Source organism: Bacillus rossius, chromosome 3 (assembly GCF_032445375.1).
Source record: "Bacillus rossius redtenbacheri isolate Brsri chromosome 3, Brsri_v3, whole genome shotgun sequence".
Lineage (NCBI taxonomy): Eukaryota > Metazoa > Arthropoda > Insecta > Phasmatodea > Bacillidae > Bacillus > Bacillus rossius.
Window position 1 is genome coordinate 47,429,284 of NC_086332.1, and position 14,352 is coordinate 47,443,635.

General features: G+C 41.2%; 1 protein-coding gene across 3 annotated transcripts in view; it reads right to left on the bottom strand.

Annotated features, from left to right (window-relative positions):
• LOC134530614 (fibroblast growth factor receptor 4-like) overlaps nt 1-11,482 on the bottom strand; it is a 314,560-nt gene extending 303,078 nt beyond the window's left edge. For all 3 annotated transcript variants that reach the window (XM_063365607.1, XM_063365609.1, XM_063365608.1), the window contains exon 1: nt 11,160-11,482. The gene's annotated coding sequence lies outside the window, so the exon portion shown is untranslated. The remainder of the gene's footprint in view (nt 1-11,159) is intronic.
• Nucleotides 11,483-14,352: the final 2,870 nt, after the last annotated feature.

Sequence of the window (14,352 nt, forward strand, 5' to 3'; positions counted from 1 at the left end):
AACTTAGAACAGTCATAAATTGGAATTATCGAAAATATCCACACTACTTAGAACTATCATAAGTTAGAACGATCATAACGTAGAAACACCTAACTTATAAACGCAAAACAACATAATTAAAAAAAACTTATTTAAACACGCAGCTGAGAATTAATATAACTTATAAAAACACAACTTACAACTGTCATAACTTAGAAACACACAACGCAGAGCAGGTATAAAATAGATCATTATGTTATTGTGTTTCTAAGTTATGTGGCTCTACGTTTTATATTTCTAAGTTATTACAGCACCCCCAAGCACATAGCGTAAGGTACAGGCATCTCTGAGTCGACTTTTGTGATTTCCGATAGCAATAACTCGCTATGCTAGTGGCTCTTGAGGCAACTTGAATACTTACATTGTGACATGAGACTGACATCGATGTTCATCCCTGCCTCAAGATCCATGTCACTGTCTCAACAAGTGTTGCTAACATAGAGGATTACAGCAGGCTTCGTGTCAGATTATTCCCGATTATCAACGTAATTTTTTAAATGTTTACTAGCTGCAAGTACTCGCTTCGCTGTTTTTTTTTTTCGTACATTGAATTATTTATTTCTAATGCAGTTTGTTTGTATAAAATACATGTGTTAAAATACTTTTATTTTTATTTTGTTTGTTAATGTTTTTGTACATAAATATCTTACATACTAAGCATACACAAATATCTTATATATACTAAATAATTTTATTAAAATATATTTTATTAGTACACTTTTTCTTATGAGAAATCATCTGAAGAATGTCCTTTCTATATCTTCCACACCCTTATAGTTATCGACACGCAACCACAATAGTGCACGATGGGAGACGTGTGGGGCTACTACCACACACAAAACACCATTTCGTCTGCGATGTGTAGTTTTGGCTGCAGAGTGAAATACACACACGTACAAATTTATATCTACATAATATATGTATATATAATTTTTATGACATACACCACGGATATTTCGAAAATAATCGGCCATTGCTAGGCCTGATGAGTAGGTGCGTGTATTTTTCGCGGAAAAAAACAGATAGCTCATTGATAGGACCATGATGCATTTTTTGCGAAAAAAACATCCCAGAGTAGCTGGAAGTTGAAACACTGTAGCATCGCCTGTGTTTCGTGATTGGGTGAGGTTTTTTCAGATACGTGTCCACTGTTACAACTCCAATCATAGTAATTAAGGGGCCCGCCTACCTGGTCACACAGACGGTGTGCAGAGCTTCAGGAAAAACAACGCGATTTCAAAACTACTCAAGATATCCCAGTGGGGTATTTCTACGAAAAGCATTTAAGAGTTCGCTGAGGCCCGAAAAGTACTTTTAATTTTGGATCATGTTTTTAAACTGTATTTCTAGAAGAGTTAAAATGGCTAAAACGCATGTTTTGAGAGTAATTTTTAGGCGTAAAACAACCAGTACAGATTATTAAAAGCACTTAAGGGACTTGCATTACACCTTTATCTTCATTTATCGGCCATATAATGTTACGGTCACCGCTCAAATTTCACAGTTATCCTGTGACGACGACAAGACTACGCGTCAACTCAGAGCCTTGCGCTTAGAGGCTATACCGCGCTGGAAGCACCAGCGAGCGTCGCGCTTATCATCCCGCCTCACTAACACACATACAACCCTGACGAGGCGGGCCCCTTAAGTGCGGAAGCAAACCAGTGGCGTAGCCAGGATTTGTGTATGGGGGTGTTAAGAAGCATGGCCCTCCTGTAAGTATTAAAGCGGGGGGTCCGGGGGTTCTCCTCCGGGAAAGTTTGGATTTTAAGGTGTACAATACTGATATTTTAGCAGTTTTCGGTACTTAAATTTAAATATTGTAATGGTAAAAATTTTATTAATTTTAATATGAAGCAAACACGTCCTGAGTGGCTCTCTCGCAGACGGTCGCCAATCATTAGGAAGAAACCGTTGGTGCGTATATAGCTAGTTGCAGTCTAATAGGCGTTCAAATTTTTTCGCAAAAAATGCCTGCCCCTTTTCATTGAACTTAACTAGGTAGCGATTATTTCCTTGTGTGGCGGCCGTCTGCAAGAGAAGCCATTTCCCTATTTGGCCCGGCCATTCAGGACGTGTTTGCTTTCGTACGATATAGCTTTGACCGGTGTGCCAACGGAAGAAATGTACCAGCAATAACCCAAGCCAACCACGAAACACAGTCACCGCTACAAATTCTTAACACACAGCTGACCTGGAAATATTTTCGCGAAAAATACATGGCCCGATGTTTAGGCTCAGGTGCTATTCGCAAATAAATCTGACAGCCCATTAGACTGCAAAAAGGTATGCCCACGATAGCGATTGTTTCTTTGATAATATGTGGCTGTTTGCAAGATAACCCATTCCCCTCTTTGCTTGGGCCGTCAGGACGTTTTATGCTAGAGACCTGCAAAATTCGCGGATTCATTCGGTGATAGGCTAGAATTCAAACAAATATACCTCTTAGATAATTTTGCTATTGGCTTACTGTTCATCTGGATGAATCTCAACCAGTTATATACCCTCAACCAAAGAAGGATCGAATCACAGACAAACCAGCTGAGACGACTTACAAGTCGGCAGCCAATGAACTTGCGTTATTTGCCCGAGTGTACAGGGGTATGAGTAGTCTATCCTGAAGGCCATCTAAACCGCGAATTTTGCAGGTCTCTATTTATGGCTTCTGCACTGCATGGCTGTGATACGTGTTCCGACAGTAGACATGCAACTAAAATAAAATCAACCAATCACGAAACACGATGCTGAATTTTTTTTTATAGCAAACAACTGGTCTCTAAATATCTTCGCGAAAAAAATATACATGGCTGTTGAGATGATTTATCGTGGGGAAATTTGATTGTTAGATAGACTTCGATCCAGTGTGTCCATATTTGAAAAGTTTATTTTCTTTATGGTTAGAGACCTGCAATTTCCGCGGTGTTTTAAGCCAGACTAGAATATTTATAATCATCCGATTGAATGGCCCTTTCAATTGGCCATGAGTAGTTTGCTACGCGCCGAAGGACCATAAACCAACAAGAAAATATATGAATATAGTTCATACAACCAAATGCACTCCAAGCTGAAGGAAAAATGTGGCAGCAGCCAACGCAAAAAAAAAAAAATTTCTGCCTTGGGTTCAAGAGATACATAGGTACTGGAAAAAAAACGCAAGTTCAATCACCTCCAGGATAGACTCCGTGATACCTTGCGTACTCTGGCAAAATGCAACTGTTTATTAGCTGCTGACTTACGAGACATCTCCGTTGGATAACTTGTGACTCGATACTTCTTTGGCTCAGGGTCTCTAATTGGTCCCGAGTCCTCCAGATTAACATCGAACTAATAGCAGAAGCAGCACAAAGGTATACACAGATGTATTTAAGAACATCACGAAACGAATCCTCGGTCTCTAAATATAGCCTGGTTCCAAAAAATATACAACGTGAAATTTCCAGGCGTCTTCTTATTAGATCTGGTAGGTGAAATAAGCTCGTTTCACCCATAACTCAGCCAATAAGGATGCGTATCCGTAATTCAGACTAAAATAACTACGACTCATATCATACAGTTTCTTCTACCCATAAGAAGGGGGAACGCATTTTTTGCGAAAAGATTTCGAGACTAGCTGTGTGTCAAAAACATTGAAGCATCGTCTGTGTTCCGTGATTGGTAGGGTTTCTCTCAGGTTCATGTCTATCTACTGTCGACACACGTGTAACGTGACACACGCCCGTTTCTCCGTTACTCATTGTCATGGCGGTATTTCAAGCATAGAAAGTGTATCGCCTAGTGTAACCTAAGGTCCGTGTAACTTGGGCGGTGTGGCAGTCAGAAGGGGCACTGCACAGCAATTAATCAGCGTGCATCAGGCCAGCCAGAGGAGTGTATGTACAGGCTGTGCGCAAGACACGACCGGAACCCACGAGGGTGATCAGACGTCACCATCGTATAGAGCGTCGGCAGCAGTGCACGCCCTATGCACAGCACCCGGACGTGACGTAGTGCGAGACTCAGAGTAGATGACATTACGGGTAACGTGGAGACAGCGAGCAGAACAGGGGGCAGTCAATGAGTCCCAGCCAAGGGGACGAGCGGCTTGCTGGTCGCCGCAGCGGGCAGATAGAAGGAGGGACGCTCCCGCCTTACCCGTGCGGAAGGAGCGAGTAACGGAGTGATACGGGAGCGAGTGTCGGGGTGCAGTTCCCACAGACCTGACGAGCGAGCCTCAGCGCCGTCTAGCGGCGCAGACCAGGAACCTGTCCGGACCAGGAACCCGGGAGCGAGTCCCGCGCTGCCACCACACCGGCGAGTCCCGACACCTGGGTACACGACTGCCTTGGTGCCCAAAGAGTCGGCGGGGCGTATCGAGACCTCAAACACTAGTTAAAGAATATGAGCACAGTCGCTTAATTCTTCATACTCCTATTCTGGAGTAATAACTTGGACGAACAATAACTCACTGAGCTGTCCGGTGTGGGATAACCCCAATCTATGACTATATAAAGGAGAAATGTAGTTGTTTATATTATTACCCTATCATGTGTAACTCGTCGGTGGTCTTTAGGTTGGCAGTATGTTAGCAGTGGACCCATAACGCAACGCAGGCTTGTAACATGTGTAGAAGCCCGTTTGTATATAGTTATCTAGTCACGTTATTACTTTTATTGATTTGTATGTTTGTACTGGACCGGGGCTACCCTGATATGGATAAGGGTGCGGGCACGCCTTAATATCGAGAAGTTCATTTCAGTTGTCCGTAATGAATTGTTCATTTCACGTTTATTTTGTTGTGTATATTACTGTAATAAATGCTTAATGAAACATAGGTGATTTTATGTAAGCACACTCTGCATGTAATCACATCAGTTAGAAATTTGTCAAACACACGAATCGCAGCATTTTTCGTGAAAGCAAAATTGTCCTGATTGGACTGATTAACGGTAAAATCCTATCGGCTTCTCTTGCAGACGGCCGCCATTGCAATAAAAAAAAAAAACATTTGGCACAGGCATACTACTTTATTGCAGTCTAACGAGCGCTCAGATTGTTTTGCAACCTGCATTGTCACAATAAATTTCCGCAATAAATCATAATATCTAGCTATGGAATCCAGCATTTACCTGGACTGTTTAAAAAAAAAAACTATCGTATATTTTGATCAGAATGGCCAGCCAGAGATTCGATTCCGTGTTTTCTGTAATTCTTTAATTCTTGTCCAGCGCAAAGATATTGACTCCGGTAAATAACCGGTGTTGCTTCCTGAGAGCCGATTAGTACGGTGCACTTTTTTATGTGTCGCGGTGGGTGTGAATACTAATGGTAATGGAGAGAGTTGCAATTGGTCACGTGACATAAACATTAGAATGCCGCGCGTTGCACGTTCATAGCGCTTCGGCACAAACAAAACGTGGGAAGTGAATTAGTGGAACGGTGATGAATGTAAGAGCAGCGAAGTTGTATTTTCCTTGCAGTGTGCGGGTGCCAATGTCGGACAGGCGTATCTGATCAACCAACCACGTCCCTGGCCGACGAGAGAGCTACTGGAAAGAAGTTCCGCATACGACTGAACGCCACTCGCTCGTAACGGGTAGTCCAGAAAATTACCAAGAAAGCAGTGAGAAGCCGGATGGGATATTTAATTACCGTCACGTGACCAGCGACAAACAGGCGCTAACGATCGTTGGATGTAAATGTCTACAGCCGTTCCAGTGTTCCAAATTCTTGATGGGAAAATAATAACCTAGTTTTCCCGCTTTTATGCTGGAATGCTAAACGCAGGGCAAGGGGCCAACGCATGAACTGCACTAAACTAAACGGAACCTGTATGGGTTGGGTCAGTATCAGCTCTCCACCGGATGCTTATACAAAGATACATAGAGACCACTAACTTGGAGGTCGTTTGGCAAACACTTAGGTGTATATTAGAGGTTTAAGTCAGTTCTCAGTCCTATCGTGCTGCGAGGATATTAAAAAACTAGTTGTGTTACTTAGTTATGAAGTGTTAGATTTACATTTCTTCTCAAAGCGTTCTTATGCGCTCAGCTTCATATGTATCTTCACGGAAACTTAAATTGTTGTATCTAAGCGCAAGGAGGGGCTTAATTTTGTGATTTTTTTATATGTTTTTAATTACTAATGATTTTGTGTCTTCTGTATCTTTCGGAAGAATTTTTTTAAGTTAAGTGTATCGTATGTTCTGTTATAAAATAGCTTAATAGCAGTGAAGGAATTTTTAAAATATGTCTAGTAGTTTTCGAGTTTACCCATTACAAGCAAATAAATTCACACGATATCTTTATTAGTATAAACAAACACTACTGCGTAGTAGGAACTATTAAAAGACGGGTGAAAAGCTAGACTCACAGCAGGGAACCGAGAGTAAAAGGCAATGGCACGCGACGCGAATAAAAAAATAAATAAAAGTGATTTCAAACGATCACGGGCGACTCTTCAGGTGACGTCAACGCGACAAAGTGTGTGCGCGTGACCGATTTTCCGATTGGAACGTTATGCTATTTCCATCACGATGCAAACTTTGAAGTGCTGGAACGCACGTGGACTAATGGCGACCTTGTACATTCTGAATGGTATTGTTTTGTTTGCGAAATCTTTCACTTGTGTTCACGTAAACAATAATATTGTCTAAGAAGAAATTTTACATGTGAAATACACTTATCACTCTCAAACATGAAAAAAAACATAACCTAAATAGCTCTCGTACATCAAGTCCATGAAATAGCTAAACAAAACCCTGCATTATTAGTAGTTATATTCTGATTGCTACATGTTGTTTGCAGTGACAGGGGAGAAAAAAAAGTAAAACTCTAGTGCGTAGAAAACTGCTGACAAATTCCACAACGCAATCGCAATGAGATATGATTGCGTACGATTCGGAGCATCGAAGCACAGCGGGGGGCTTTACTGCCCTGGCCGAAGTGACACACTGACCGACGAACACAAAGGGAGAAGTGAATCACGAAGCGAGGCGATGTGAAACGAACGCTTTTATCGTCGGTTCGCAGTTAAAATTACAGTTTCGAATGCTCTGCTTAGTTTCTTCATCCCGGCACTTGTCACCGGCATTGTCACGAGCTCGGTAAACTGTGTTCGTTCACAGGTTCCGTGAAATCGTAAAATTGTAACTAAATCTAAGTCACGTTGGTTGTGTGATTACATCACCTCACTCCTCTCCCTCCTCACCCCCGCCACGTGATTCTCAACGAGGCACAACCCAGGATTTTTTTGATATTTAAAAGCGTGGTGGACGTTATACTACGAAGAAATTAACCAAACATACTACATTGGTAATAATAAATTAAGCTTGAATGGGTAATCAAGTTGGGTGTTGTATGTGTGAGATTTTAAATTTATAATGAAAGAATGTTCAACATTTGGCAGGATATATATATATATATATATATATATATGCTATTTAAAATAACGCAAATACGTTTTGGTACGAAATATGTGTGTGTATGTATATATATACATATATATGACTGCCAATATTTTAAAACAAAGTCGTTACGTTCAAATGAATCACTAGCAGTTAAAACATCTGTAAATGCGTCATTATTCATCTACAGTCATATCATAACTACTCTACGTTTTTTTTTTTGTTTCATGTGGTTTTGCGTCACACGGTTCTGCACAAAGGCTTAAGGCGACAAGACCTCGCAGATCATAGTAGGCTACAGACCACTTGAGCACGACTCAGTGCTCATAAACATGAGTTATGCCGGGATACAGGGATCGAACTCACGACCCCCGCCACATGAGCGCGACGTGTTGGTGACTACGGTCACCAAATACTGGTTTGTAGTGGAATCTTATCAAGCTAAGCAACTGTCTGTATTTTATGACCAGCTCGTTTCTCTTGGTCGGTGTTAACTATCTATAATTAACGTGCGTAGTGATTTGTAAACAGGTGAGACTAAACAACATGATTCAGGGTTATAATGTGTACATTTTGATGACAAAAGTACATGTGACTTAATGTTGCACACAAAACGCAACTTCTGCGCATATGTGGATAGATTGACATTAAAAAAATGTGAATTATTTAAATTGTTTATGTGTATTGATTATTTTCTAGATACATTTTACCTGGTGCTGCAGTTATGATATCTAGCACATTTGTTTTTTTATAATTACGATAAAGATAACATCAGGAAAAAAACACATTTTTTTGGCATACGATTTCGTTTAAAATATTTCAAATTATTAATGCAATAATGAACACACTGCGCATATGTACTGTTACGAGTACACAACTGATCACTGCATCTTGAATGAAATCTAACAAACAACATTTTATCCAACGAGATCTCAAAGTTTCAATCAATATAAATATTCTAGATAGCAAAGCTCAAAAGCAAAATTGCTACTACCACCTATAAACTACGTTACACATTAAAGCAAAACCTGCGTCTTTCGGTAAACTGCGCTTATAAATCAAGGCGCTCATGGACCTGAACCCCAAAGTTATGCTCGAAGGCCAAAGTGCGGTGGTAAGGCAGTTAAAACACAACCGGCGGTTAAATAATTTCAAGGAAAAATAGGTGACAATATTGCACTGTACTATAAATACCTAACTTGAAGATGAGATATCTAGTTCTGCAGTTCAATAACAGCACAAAAAAAAACAATTAACATGATTTTATGTTAGGCTGGACTCTCAACGATAAAAATTATCTTGTAAGAGTAGATTAGTTTGACGATAATGTAAAGCATGCACTTATAACTCAAACTATATTTTTTCGCCTTCATATTTATTTATTTTCCAACTAAAGTAAAAAAAAAAAAAGAGGAAGTAGCTAAACAATTTGAAAAATTTCAAAACATTTTAAGACAATAAAGATTTGACATGAAAAAATACTTTGCAAACATTTGGAGGTTACAATTACGTCCATTCAACGAAAGTTGAAGCTTGCCAAGCATTTAAAGGACGGACGGGACGTATGGAATTTTTCGGGCCATCTGATTGCCTGCAGGTCACGTGATTGACAGGCGGATGGAAGACTGAAGGACGCGACGGATCATTTGAATCCAGGCGAGGGCGTACACAGCTCAAAACAGGAAAAAAAGAGTTGGGGGGGATTTATGGGGGTATTTTTAGTAATTAAACCAAATATTGTAATAGGGACAGTATGGAAAACTGGTAAGAAATACGCGAGACACGAGATGCCAGCGAATCTAGCGGTGTGAAGTGTACCTACGTTTTAAAGGGCATAAATCAAGTTACAGTAGTGGCAGATAGCGGTGTGGAGTGTAAAATTGCTTGAAAACAATACAGTAAATTGTCTCGCAATTTCTCACAGAAGACGCAATGTCTGTTTCGTAACTAGTTCCCTCGAGGTGTTGGAATACCAACACCCAACCAGTTAATTAATTTTTAATAAGTTTCTTGTTTGTAAAGATTTTTTTTTCTTTTTCCACTTAATGTACTACATAGAAAAAACATTTTATCTACTTTGGAAACCAGTTGCCAAGAAATAGTATTTAGTAAGTGCTACAAGAAAGATTGTAAATGTGTACAACACATGTCTCAACACATGTCTAAGGTTATTTTTGCATATATGAAATACGTTTTTCGAGATAATACTCAGTATTTCTAACGAAATTTGGTGCATTATTTTATTTTTTAATTGATGTTTCATTCAATCATAATCTTTATAAACAATGGATAATATAATCGAATAGTCAAGAAAATGACTTTTTTTTTTGTTTTGTTTTTCCGTGCTTATATTAATGCGCACAGTTAATAAAGGAAAGCCAATCAGGGAATGGTTTACGAATAACTTTTAACTATTTTGTAGGTACTGGGACAATACGGAGCACAAAATTCCCGGGTAAGAATCCGAACCGAGTAGGTATAACCGCGAACAGTATTCTGTAATGATTAAGTTGTTTGCATGTAAATGCATAAATTTACAACCATCTGTAATTTAACATTAAAAGTTATCTTTCATTTACGATATATGTGTAGGTGTGTGTGTATGTGTTTGTGTGTGTGTGTGAGGCAGCTTTCCCTCCCCCTCCTTCCCACTTGATAGGGCCTTGAGTCCAGCCTAAGGCTATACGCAAATCAGGCACGCGGCTGTACGACGCTCACGACTCCGGTAACCGTAGATCGCCGGCGCCGGCAGAGGGACACGGGCGGGTCGGGAACGCGGGGCAGATCAGGGTTCTGTCCCGTGCGGACCAACCCGGGCCCCGGCGCAACCCGTCCCAAGTTGCGCCGGACCTCAGACAAGACAAAACCACAACTGCGGCTGTGATCAGCGCGCACGACTGCTCGTGTCTCTCAAGTCAGCTCTCCTCGAGAGAGAGAGAGAGAGAGAGAATACTCACGATGGGTACCTATAAGTTTAAAACGCACCGTTCCATGTTTCACTCGCACGCAGAAAATTCAATAATGCGGGAGCGCGCAGCAAAAAAAAAAAAAAGTGCAACCAAAACGCCAGTTTAAAGACGACGACAACTTGCGCAAAAAGACACTCGTCATTTCCACAGTGGGACGTCTTACATCCCCACAAATCCACGCGTTAAACCATTCACGGCAACGCGTAAACACTTCGACACCAACGACGTAACCGGCACTTGGTTGAAGTTTTTCAAATAAATGTGCAGTCCAACACGCAACCAATACGTAATATAATAATTAAGTTTGTAAAATATAAATACTATTCACTCTAAACCGTAAGTATAAACTGTAGAACAAAAATGAAATATTTAATGTAAGATTGTCATGACTTTTTAAATTAAATATCTGGATGACATTCACAACACCAGAATTTAGTCCAAATAATCGAAAAACACGTTTTGGGCACTAGCTAGTATGTTTAAACTTATCAATGAAACAATCCTAAAAACCAAAACAAAGTAAGAAAAACTTAAAAAAAAAAAAAAAAAAAAAAAAAAAAAAACATTAGGAAGGGATTTTATTTTTTCAGAAGCCGCGACTCTAGGAAATTAGCATTTCAAAATAATTTTCGTACTTTTCGGTCACAGATATGATTAGACAATAATGTTTTCTGTATATATACAACAAAGTGTGATTTTTGAAATCTCAAAGGCACTTAAATAGGTTGCTCTAAGCGATAAGATTAGTTTTGATCAGAAAAAAAACTCACCAATAGCTTCTTGTCTTCCCTCGGAGTGGACCGCAAGGGCCGGGATGTCAGTTCCACAAGTCCGTGCCGTATTTGACGTCAGAGCACGAGTGATGTTCTGAGTTGGTCCACTGCACACCACGGAGTACACAAACGCGAAATATCCGTCACTTCGTGGGGGAAAAAAAAAAAAATAGTTAGGCTATACGTGTATGTTGCTAACGAGTGATTCCTTTCCGCGAAGTGCGTTAAGACAGTCAGTCGCTGGGAAGGCGCGCTACGACAGCGGGACGACAACCAAGCGAGACACACCCGACGCCTACCGACACCAGCGCATCACTGACGGGAGCCTTCAGCAGTCCGCGCGCGCCCTGGCGGGGCCGCTCCGGCGCGAGGCGGCTGCCCTCCCATTGGCTGGCCGGCGGCCAGGGAGGCGTGGCCACGGCGATCCGTCCCCGCGAGGGAAGGTTCCCTGCACTCGGCGTCTGCCAAGGGAGCATACCCCCTCCTCACCCCCTCCCCCTACAAAACCTGGTGGCCTGCGAAAATTCGCGAGCCCGGTCGAGAAACACGGAGTGCGCCGCCCGAAAACCCCCAACCCTAGCCTCTCCTTCGCCTGCGCCGCTATTAATAACTCTGCTCTGATCGTCATTCTGGGAATGAATTACAAGAGTCGCTCGGGGAGAGCGAGAAAGAAAACGCACGAGGATTGGAGGGGGGGGGGAAATGGAGGGGAAAGGGGGCAGATTGAGCTGTTTAGAGAACCCGCACGGTCAAGAGACAAAACACAGATTTCGAAGAACTCAAAGAAGAAGTAACGGGGAAATTTTCTTCGTTGATGCTGAACGACTGAGTGCACGCCAGATCGCCTGTGTCGTGTAGCTCGTCCCAGATTGGACAGTTCTCGAAATTAGTTCCAACGAGCTACGTATCCTTCTGCCTGTGTTGTCATGTCAACAGTGTTTGTGCAGACAACTTATTGTGGTTGTAAGGCTGGGTTCACAATTAACAACACAAGTGAGTGCATAGCAGGCCAAGCGAACGACCGCGCACAAGACTTGTGCGAAATCGGGTTTCAATTGAAAACTTACTGTTAATTTCAGTCGATGAAATTTCGCGATGTATCCGACATCTGTTGGCAATTCATTTGACCACAGATTTGAACATATAAATAAATAAGAGTTATATAAAAATTTTAGGAAACCATTGTAACCATGAAACTTTTTTATTTAAAATTTTTGCTAGGGACTTGCAAGTAAATGGATATCGACATGTAGTTTCCCGTCTGAGGCAGGGTCTACATGGATGTAATGGAGCTGACACTCACAGCAGCTGGTAACCTTGGCACTTAACTATTAGATTAAAAATGAAATAACAAATTTTTGGCTAAAATCGTTTAAAATCCTATACTATAGCTCTATGAGGTTCTTGAAGTGCATATTTTTTCAACACATAATATCCTTAATTTTAATAATTTCAGATATGATTTAAATTGAATTAATTGTGTAGTATGCACTTTTTATTCCTAACGTAATACACAAATTGCCCATAAATTTATTTATATTTAATTATATAGGATACTAACAGAACCCGACAGACGTTGTACTGCCAGTGTTTATTTATTAACCTTTATATGTCCAGAATCTATGAAGCGTTTAAAATTATGTTCCATTTTAAAATCACTCTCGAATGAATAACCACAGTCACAATCACTATTTGTTGTTACTGAAGATTAAGGATAGTAAAAATCACAATATGCCAACTGTCATGGCGATCGATTGAACAGTGCAGCAGTTAATGTGCTGCAGCGCTATCTAATGACGAGTTATAGCAAATGGATATCGCAAAAAAATTCTCCGTGTTAAAATATATATGTATACCAATTTTAATGGCGATTTGTTATACGGTGTGGACGTTAATGCGTTGCAGCGCCATCTAGTGGAGTGTAACAAAAATGAATAGCATAAAAACCTTCTCCATGAAAAGCACTTCGATGTGCCAAATTTAATAGTGATCGGTCAAACGGTGTCAGAGTTAATCAACGCCATATATATATATATGTAAATATATTTATACACCAAAATCCACACACACACACACCCACAAACGTTTGGAATCGAGTATTCGCGTGGAATGATTTATAAATAAAAAATTAATAACACCAATACCTGAAGTGGTACTCGAACCCTAGACCCCAGAATTAGGCTCTATACGTCAGTTACGTTCATTCCTGAACCACCAGGGCTGGCTGCAGAGAGTTAAAGGAATTTGCCATCTTTGAAATTCCTATTTACTACACAACTCGCTCCGAAGTTGGGGTTAGTTCGTCTAACAAGTGTATTACAGTAAGGGTGGCTTCATTTGATTAAAATGGTGCATTAATTATATCTTCGTGTCGCTTAAGCTTTTCATTCCAAAGCCACGCCATGATGGATTTGCACATCTGGTTCCAAGCCACTGATCAGGATACAACCTGCCTTCGCACTGATGACTAAAGGTACTGAACCAAGCTTATAAACCTTCGCTAGAAAATCCAAGAGCTCACAAATACAATGTGCGACTGACTTAAGAAACCCACTGTCTTTAACATATTTCTTAAATAATTGAAAAACATGTACTTCACGTGCCACCAATTATTGATTAGTGTTTAAACATAAAAAAAATTAATTTACTTTACAAAAATTTACAATAAAGACGCAATGTAAACTCAACACAGAATATCGTTGACTACAGTACAAGTACAGGAAGTTGAAGAATGGCCTACTCTTACGTTGCTTCACTTTTATTTGCCTGGTTTACGAACGGGTACTCGGAATAGAGTACTACTCTGCGTGTTGTTTTGCTTGCGTTCCTTCGTTGCGTTGCTTTTAGGACTCAAAAAAGGTGACAAAAAATTCCGTGTTCATGCCGCGTATGTATCTTCACTCCAAGCCGCCGGGAGCTGAGAATGCGGTGCGTTTGCATGCCTCTTCCTACCCTCCCCGCTTCTACCCTCAGGTACTCGCCAGTCACGCTCCCCCCCCCCCCCCCCCCCCCCCGGGACCCGAGTGCTGTGGGCTCGTCGCGATCCAGGCTGTCTGTGGTGGCGGAGCTCGCTCCAGCACGCGTCTGCTCTCGTCTGCCTGTCGACCGCCCGACGCAACACCCGGCGTGACGCTTGCTGTGGATGGAGGGTCGGGGCGGCGGCACCTGGACACGGCAACGTCCGCCACGC